Source organism: Melanerpes formicivorus, unplaced genomic scaffold, assembly GCF_026170545.1.
Source record: "Melanerpes formicivorus ecotype bairdi unplaced genomic scaffold, bMelFor1.0.p_v2 SCAF_530, whole genome shotgun sequence".
NCBI classification, from domain to species: Eukaryota; Metazoa; Chordata; class Aves; order Piciformes; family Picidae; genus Melanerpes; species Melanerpes formicivorus.
The window spans coordinates 97,501-105,000 of NW_027142882.1; positions in this window are offsets into that span (position 1 = coordinate 97,501).

Consider the following 7,500-nt stretch of genomic DNA (forward strand, 5'->3'; position numbering starts at 1 on the left):
CGCGATCTCCGCGGAGAGCACGTCTACTCGCCGAGGGAGAGCACGTCTACTCGCCCAGAGAGCACGTCTACTCGCCCAGGGAGAGCACGTCTACTCGCCCAGGGAGAGCACGTCTACTCGCCCAGGGAGAGCACGTCTACTCGCCCAGGAGAGCACGTCTACTCGCCCAGGGAGAGCACGTCTACTCGCCCAGGGAGAGCACGTCTACTCGCCCAGGGAGAGCACGTCTACTCGCCCAGGGAGAGCACGTCTACTCGCCCAGGGAGAGCACGTCTACTCGCCGAGGGAGAGCACGTCTACTCGCCCAGGGAGAGCACGTCTACTCGCCCAGGGAGAGCACGTCTACTCGCCGAGGGAGAGCACGTCTACTCGCCGAGGGAGAGCACGTCTACTCGCCGAGGGAGAGCACGTCTACTCGCCGAGGGAGAGCACGTCTACTCGCCGAGGGAGAGCACGTCTACCTCCCGCCTGAGGGAGAGCACGGGGGGGGGGGGGACAAAGACAGGCGGCAGGCAGCTTCGGTGAACGTCACCCGGGAGGCGACCGGGGCTGTCCCGGGGCAGTCCCGGGAAGCCGGCGTCCGACACAGGGAACCGTCAGCTGCCGGACCGGGGCGAATCCCCGCGGCCACGGCAGGGGTGGGGGCTCGAAGACAGCCGGCAGCCGCTTCGGTGAACGTCACCCGGGAGGAGACTGGGGCCCCTCCCGGGACCGTCCCGGGAAGACGACGTTCGGCCACGAGATCCCGGCCGCGGCCGGACCGGCTCGAAGCCTCGCGGTCCCGGCAGCAGCCGGAGCCGCTCGCCGCCTCGGGCTCCCGGCCCCCTACAGATCCGGCGACTCGTTCGCGGGGCGGCGGGGGGAGGCAGTGGAGGGGGTGCGGGGAGAAGCGGGCAGCGGAGGCGGAGGGGGGGGGGCTCGAAGACAGCCGGCAGCCGCTTCGGTGAACGTCACCCAGGAGGCGATCGGGGCCGTCCCGGGGCCGTCCCGGGATGCCGGCTTCCGGCACGGGGGTCCCGGCCGCGGCCGGACCGGCTCGTATCCCCGCGGCTCCGGCAGGGGGGGGGGGGCTCGAAGACAGCCGGCAGTCGCCTCGGTGAACGTCACCCGGCCGGCGACCGCGGCCGTTCCGGGGCCGTCCCGGGAAGCCTGCGACAGGCACGGGGGTCCCAGCCGCGGCCGGACCGACTCGAAGCCCCGCGGCCCCGGCACGGGGGAGGCCCAAAGACTGGCGGCAGCCGCTTCGCTGAACGTCACCCGGCCGGCGACCGGGGCCGTCCCGGGGCCGTCCCGGGATGCCGGCATCCGGCACGGGGTCCCGGCCGCGGCCGGAGCGGCTCGAATCCCCGCGGTCCCGGCAGCAGCCGGAGCCGCTCGCCGTTCGGGCTCCCGGCACCCTACGGATCCGGCGACTCGTTCGCCGGCGGCGGGGGGAGGCAGTGAAGGAGGTGCGGGCAGAAGCGGCAAGCGGAGGCGGAGGGGGGGGGGGGGCTCGAAGACAGCCGGCAGCCGCTTCGGAGAACGTCACCCGGCCGGCGACCGCGGCCGTTCCGGGGCCGTCCCGGGAAGCCTGCGACAGGCACGGGGTCCCGGCCTCGGCCGGACCCGCACTGGGTGCCGCCGCCTCGGGCTCTCGGGACGGTATGGATCCGCCGACTCGTTCGCCGGCGGCGGGGGGAGGCAGTGGAGGGGGTTGCGGGGAGAAGCGGCAGCGGAGGCGGAGGGGGGGGGGGGCTCGAAGACAGCCGGCAGCCGCTTCGGTGAACGTCACCCGGCCCGGCGACCGGGGCCGTCCCGGGGCCGTCCGGGGATTGCCGGCTTCCGGCACGGGGTCCCGGCCGCGGCCGGAGCGGCTCGAATCCCCGCGGTCCCGGCAGCAGCCGGAGCCGCTCGCCGTTCGGGCTCCCGGCACCCTACAGATCCGGCGACTCGTTCGCCGGCGGCGGGGGGAGGCAGTGGAGGGGGTGCGGGGAGAAGCGGCAGCGGAGGCGGAGGGGGGGGGGGGGCTCGAAGACAGCCGGCAGCCGCTTCGGTGAACGTCACCCGGGAGGCGACCGGGACCGGCCCGGGAAGCCATCGTCCGGCCCGGGATCCCGGCCGCGGCCGGACCGGCTCGAATCCCCGCGGCCCCGGCACGGGGGAGGCCCAAAGACTGGCGGCAGCCGCTTCGCTGAACGTCACCCGGCCGGCGACCGGGGCCGTCCCGGGGCCGTCCCGGGATGCCGGCTTCCGGCACGGGGTCCCGGCCGCGGCCGGACCGGCTCGAATCCCCGCGGTCCCGGCAGCAGCCGGAGCCGCTCGCCGTTCGGGCTCCCGGCACCCTACGGATCCGGCGACTCGTTCGCCGGCGGCGGGGGGAGGCAGTGGAGGCGGTGCGGGGAGAAGCGGCAGCGGAGGCGGAGGGGGGGGGCGGGGGGGGACGATAGTGGCGGGGGCGGGGGGGGTGCTCGAAGGCAGCCGGCAGCCGGTTCGGGTGAACATTCGCCGGGGCGGGGGGGGCGACCTGTCCGTGCCCGGGGCAGCCCCGGGAAGCCGGCAGCCAGCACGGGGTCCCGGCAGCACCTGTTCCCTGCCCTGGGACTTGCCGTGCCCGGCGGCCGGTTGCCGGGTGGGGGGGAGCGATGAGAGGCGGGGCGCAGCGGCCGGGGCAGCGCCGGGCCGCAGCGGGGGGCTGGGCGGGGTGGGGTAGGCGTCGAGCGGCAAGCCCTCGGCTGCAGCGAATGTTCGGCGGTGCGGGGCGGGGGGGGACGGGACGACACGTTGGGGGGCGCCGAGTCCGAGCCACCCCCGGCCCCCAGGGGCGGCCGGAGGGGGAGGCCGGTGCCTGGCCCTGGGAGCTGCTGGGCGCCGGATGGCCGAGGGTGCGTCAGAAGCCGCCCGAGCGGGTCGAGCAGGTCCTCCAGAAAGGCCTAGGGTGGCTTCGAGGGCCCCGGGAGCAGTCGAGGGAGGCCTCCAGGCAGGTCTGGAGTGGATGGGAGGCCTTCCAAAGCAGACAAGGGAGCCTGCAGAGCGTGCGGGGGAGGCTTCTGGTGCGGCCTGGGGTGGGACGGAAGCCTGCAGAGCGTGCGGGGGAGGCTTCTGGTGCGGCCTGGGGTGGCTGAGAAGCCTGCAGAGCGTGCGGGAGAGGCTTCTGTTGGGGCCTGGGGTGGCTGAGAAGCCTGCAGAGCGTGCGGGGGAGGCTTCTGCTGCGGCCTGGGGTGGCTGAGAAGCCTGCAGAGCGTGCGGGGGAGGCTTCTGCTGCGGCCTGGGGTGGCTGAGAAGCCTGCAGAGCGTGCGGGGGGAGGCTTCTGCTGCGGCCTGGGGTGGCTGAGAAGCCTGCAGAGCGTGCGGGGGAGGCTTCTGGTGCGGCCTGGGGTGGGACGGAAGCCTGCAGAGCGTGCGGGGGAGGCTTCTGGTGCGGCCTGGGGTGGGACGGAAGCCTGCAGAGCGTGCGGGGGAGGCTTCTGGTGCGGCCTGGGGTGGGTCGGAAGCCTGCAGAGCGTGCGGGAGAGGCTTCTGCTGCGGCCTGGGGTGGGTCGGAAGCCTGCAGAGCGTGCGGGAGAGGCTTCTGTTGGGGCCTGGGGTGGCTGAGAAGCCTGCAGAGCGTGCGGGGGAGGCTTCTGCTGCGGCCTGGGGTGGCTGAGAAGCCTGCAGAGCGTGCGGGGGAGGCTTCTGCTGCGGCCTGGGGTGGCTGAGAAGCCTGCAGAGCGTGCGGGGGAGGCTTCTGGTGCGGCCTGGGGTGGCTGAGAAGCCTGCAGAGCGTGCGGGGGAGGCTTCTGGTGCGGCCTGGGGTGGGACGGAAGCCTGCAGAGCGTGCGGGGGAGGCTTCTGGTGCGGCCTGGGGTGGGTCGGAAGCCTGCAGAGCGTGCGGGGAGAGGCTTCTGTTGGGGCCTGGGGTGGCTGAGAAGCCTGCAGAGCGTGCGGGGGAGGCTTCTGCTGCGGCCTGGGGTGGCTGAGAAGCCTGCAGAGCGTGCGGGGGAGGCTTCTGCTGCGGCCTGGGGTGGCTGAGAAGCCTGCAGAGCGTGCGGGGGAGGCTTCTGCTGCGGCCTGGGGTGGCTGAGAAGCCTGCAGAGCGTGCGGGGGAGGCTTCTGGTGCGGCCTGGGGTGGCTGAGAAGCCTGCAGAGCGTGCGGGGGGAGGCTTCTGGTGCGGCCTGGGGTGGCTGAGAAGCCTGCAGAGCGTGCGGGGGAGGCTTCTGGTGCGGGCCTGGGGTGGGACGGAAGCCTGCAGAGCATGCGGGGGAGGCTTCTGGTGCGGCCTGGGGTGGGACGGAAGCCTGCAGAGCGTGCGGGGGAGGCTTCTGGTGCGGCCTGGGGTGGGTCGGAAGCCTGCAGAGCGTGCGGGAGAGGCTTCTGCTGCGGCCTGGGGTGGGTGGGAAGCCTGCAGAGCGTGCGGGGGAGGCTTCTGGTGCGGCCTGGGGTGGCTGAGAAGCCTGAAGAGCGTGCGGGGGAGGCTTCTGGTGCGGCCTGGGGTGGCTGAGAAGCCTGAAGAGCGTGCGGGAGAGGCTTCTGGTGCGGCCTGGGGTGGCTGAGAAGCCTGCAGAGCGTGCGGGGGAGGCTTCTGGTGCGGCCTGGGGTGGCTGAGAAGCCTGGAAGAGCGTGCGGGAGAGGCTTCTGCTGCGGCCTGGGGTGGCTGAGAAGCCTGCAGGGCGTGCGGGAGAGGCTTCTGCTGCGGCCTGGGGTGGCTGAGAAGCCTGCAGAGCGTGCGGGAGAGGCTTCTGGTGCGGCCTGGGGTGGGTCGGAAGCCTGCAGAGCGTGCGGGAGAGGCTTCTGCTGCGGCCTGGGGTGGGTCGGAAGCCTGCAGAGCGTGCGGGGGAGGCTTCTGCTGCGGCCTGGGGTCTCTGGGTGGCCTCTAGAGAGGTGCAAAAGACCCTCTGGGTTGGGCTGGGGTGGCTCTTGGACCCCTGCCACACAGTGGAGAGCGGCCTCCGGCCCGCCACCTGTGTCCCTGTGTGCCTGAGTGCCTGTGTCCCTGTGTCCCTGTGTCCCTGAGTGCCTGAGTGCCTGAGTGCCTGTGTCCCTGTGTCCCTGTGTCCCTGTGTCCCTGTGTGCCTGAGTGCCTGTGTCCCTGTGTCCCTGTGTCCCTGTGTCCCTGAGTGCCTGAGTGCCTGAGTGCCTGTGTCCCTGTGTCCTTGTGTCCCTGTGTCCCTGTGTCCCTGTGTGCCTGAGTGCCTGTGTCCCTGTGTCCCTGTCTGTGTACCTGTGTGCGAGAGTGTCCGGCACGCCACCCAGCGGCGGCGGGCAAGCAGGTAGGCGGGTGGGCGGGCCGGCGAGGGCCAGTGTGAGTTTGGGGGGGTGGGAGGGGAGGCGGCAGCTGGAAGCGTCAGAGGAGGGGGCGTGGCTCCGGCTGGCCCCGGGAGCAGGTTCCCGGGACCGGGACCGGCTGGACCCGGCGAGTGGTTGATCCCGGGGCGGGGGGCAGAGGCGGCGGGAAGCGGCAGCTGCGTGTGCGGCGGGGGGGTGGAGGGCGAACCGCGGCGGGAAGCGGATGCTTCAGAGCAGGTTACGGGGGCGGGGACGGACGACACCACCTGTCCCCGCCCCGGGACGGGCTGGACCCGGCGCCCTGGACCCGGCGCCGTGTACCCGCCGCCGCCCCCCGCCGCCGCCCCCCTCCGCCACCCCGGGACCCCGACGTTTTTTGGCGCCCGCGCCTTTTTTTGCTCCCCGCCTGCCCGCGCTGCCCCGGGCCCTCCCCCGGGGCGGGGCGGGAGGGAGGGAGGGACGGACGGACGGGTAGCCGGGGATCTCCGAGCGCGCGCCACCAGACCGAGGCGGGTCCCGGCGGCGGCGGCGGCGGCGGCGGCGGCGGCGGCAGCAGCAAGCGACGGCGGGGGGGGCAGGCTAGGGAGAGAGGGGGAGCGGCATGCGGTAGGGCTGGGGGGTTTGTTTCGGGGGGGAGGGGTGGGGGGGGGGTGGCAGCGGTCAGCGAGAGCGGGGAGAGGGGGGAGCGGCATGCGGTAGGGCTGGGGTGTTTTTGGGGTGGGGGCGTTGGGGGGATTAGCGGGCGGGCGGGCAGCCCAGCCAAGCGGCAAGCCGGGGGGCGGGCGAGGGCGGCTTTAGGGCCGGAGGAGCGGAGCGCAACCTCCCCCGTGCAGGCTACAGCGTGGAGAGCAGCAAGTTTTTGGGGACGGGGGACGACGGACGGGAGGGGCAGCGGCGAGAGGCTAGCTGCGGCAAGGGGCACCGGCACGGCCGCCCTAACAGCGCCGCCTCGGTCGCAGGGGTTAGAGAGCAGCCAGGCAGCCCGCGTCGCGATCCCCCCTCCAGGGGACAATGTGGGAAGGGGAAGCCGCGGCGGCTTTGGCGGGGGGTGCCCAGCTGCTAGCGGCTTCGGGGGGCAGTTAGCGGCGGCGGGGCGGGGGGAGATGGGTCGCGGCAGCGGCAAGAGATAACGGCGGGCGGGGGGGCTCCGTGCAAAGCGGTAACGGGAGCCGGGGGGTGTGGGGAGCTGGGGGTGGCAGCAGCGGCAAGAGGCAACGTCGGGAGGGGGGGCTCCGCGCAAACCGGTAACGGGGGCCGGGGGGTGTGGGGGGGGCGGTGGCGGCCGCGGCAAGAGGCAACGGCAGGCGGGGGGGCTCCGCGCAAACCGGCAGCGGGGGGGGGGGGCGGGGGTAGCGGCAAGAGGCAACGGCGGGAAGGGGGGGGCTCCGCGCAAACCGCTAACGGGAGCCGGGGGGTGTGGGGAGCTGGGGGTGGCAGCAGCGGCAAGAGGCAACGTCGGGAGGGGGGGCTCCGCGCAAACCGGTAACGGGGGCCGGGGGGTGTGGGGGGGGGCGGTGGCGGCCGCGGCAAGAGGCAACGGCAGGCGGGGGGGCTCCGCGCAAACCGGCAGCGGGGGGGGGGCGGGGGTAACGGCAAGAGGCAACGGCGGGAAGGGGGGGCTCCGCGCAAACCGGCAGCGGGGGGGGGGCGGGGGGTAGCGGCAAGAGGCAACGGCGGGAAGGGGGGGCTCCGCGCAAACCGGCAGCGGGGGGGGGGCGGGGGTAGCGGCAAGAGGCAACGGCGGGAAGGGGGGGCTCCGCGCAAACCGGCAGCGGGGGGGGGGGCGGGGGTAGCGGCAAGAGGCAACGGCGGGAAGGGGGGGCTCCGCGCAAACCGGCAGCGGGTGGGGGCGGGGGGTAGCGGCAAGAGGCAACGGCGGGAAGGGGGGGCTCCGCGCAAACCGGCAGCGGGGGGGGGCGGGGGTAGCGGCAAGAGGCAACGGCGGGAAGGGGGAGCTCCGCGCAAACCGGCAGCGGGGGGGGGGCGGGGGGTAGCGGCAAGAGGCAACGTCGGGAGGGGGGGCTCCGCGCAAACCGGCAGCGGGGGGGGGGCGGGGGTAGCGGCAAGAGGCAACGTCGGGAGGGGGGGCGCCGCGCAAACCGGCAACGGGGGCGGGGGGGGAGGCGGTCAGGGGCGGGGGGAGATTTCTAGAGATGCCGGCAGACCTTCTCCCCGGAGAACAGCGCTGTTGAAGAAAAGACTGCTTCAGAACACAACCTTTAATGAAAGACGCTCGATGAAAACAACACTTAATAAAA